Source organism: Rhipicephalus sanguineus, chromosome 2 (assembly GCF_013339695.2).
Source record: "Rhipicephalus sanguineus isolate Rsan-2018 chromosome 2, BIME_Rsan_1.4, whole genome shotgun sequence".
Lineage (NCBI taxonomy): Eukaryota > Metazoa > Arthropoda > Arachnida > Ixodida > Ixodidae > Rhipicephalus > Rhipicephalus sanguineus.
In genome coordinates, this window is record NC_051177.1 from 171,434,290 (window position 1) to 171,435,419 (window position 1,130).

A 1,130-nucleotide genomic window follows, 5' to 3' on the forward strand; every position below is an offset into this window, starting at 1 on the left:
TCTCTATTTGCTTTACATCTCGTCCGACAGGGGGCTTTTAATCCACGTCCATCAAATTCAACGAAGACTTCTTAGACAGCATTATCGTACTACGGTTGCTTTTCACTGTGGCAGTAGCGCATTGCTGTGGTTCATATATATACAGGCTTTGCAACCATGTGCAACAAAGAAAAAATGGCGCAGCTCGCACTAAAAACGCAAGGCGGGAACCAAAAGTGAAGCTCGGTGGCAACTCTTTGTTTTAAGCGAGCAGCATTTTAGGGGGCCGGGCTTGTCATTCATCCGTAGATCTCAAGAACTAACAGACAGCAATGTCAAGGAAAGTATATGGGGTGTTATTTGTAGTAATTAGAATATAATTGTGAAGAAAGTAGAGTGGACGAAAAGATAACTTGCCGCCGGCAGGGACCGAACCTGCGACCTTCGAATAATGCGTCCGATGCTCTATACCACTGAGCTACGGCGGCGGTCATCTCCCCGTCCACTTTATAGGGTATGTATGCGGATTGGAACTTAGGAGTGTCAGTCAGCGCCAGTCGCAGCCATGGCGGCGTGTGTGGAACACTCTTTTTTTTTGCCTTTTTGGCGTCACGTAGCACGTGATCTATTTACGAGCAGGCAGCTGACCAATAATCCCTCGCATAATACCTGAAGGCATCATGTCTGCAAGAACGAGACCCTCTCTATAAATGAAGGAAAGATTACATTTAAGGGCTCGTTTTTCTTTGTTACACACGATATTAAGGAGAACTAACAGACAGCAATGCGGACGAAAAGATAACTCGGTGCCTGCCGGCGGCAAGTTATCTTTTCGTCCACTTTACTTTCTTCACAATTATACGCGTTTATACTAAAGGTTCGATGAGAGTTACGACGACTTGCAGCTCGCTTTAATTTTACGTGTACGCTGTGAATTTTCATTGTTTAGAAAACCATTGCTTTAGAAAACATCTGGCATCTTTCGTTAAGCAGCTGGCGAATTTTCGTTTTGCTTTAGAAACATCTGGCGTCTTTTTGTTTTGCTTTTAGAAAACATCTGGCGTCTTTCGTTGGTTTATTTGATCAGTCAACGGCGTTTTGAACAAAATTTTTATTGTTTATTCACGCACAGGAGAAATCTCACTAGGCAC

General features: G+C 43.6%; 1 non-coding gene across 1 annotated transcript; it reads right to left on the reverse strand.

Moving 5' to 3' along the window:
• Positions 1-393: 393 nt before the first annotated feature.
• Positions 394-467, reverse strand: Trnam-cau (transfer RNA methionine (anticodon CAU)). Its single transcript has one exon. It is a non-coding gene; the product is annotated as a tRNA-Met (tRNA).
• Between the last annotated feature and the right edge of the window lie 663 nt (positions 468-1,130).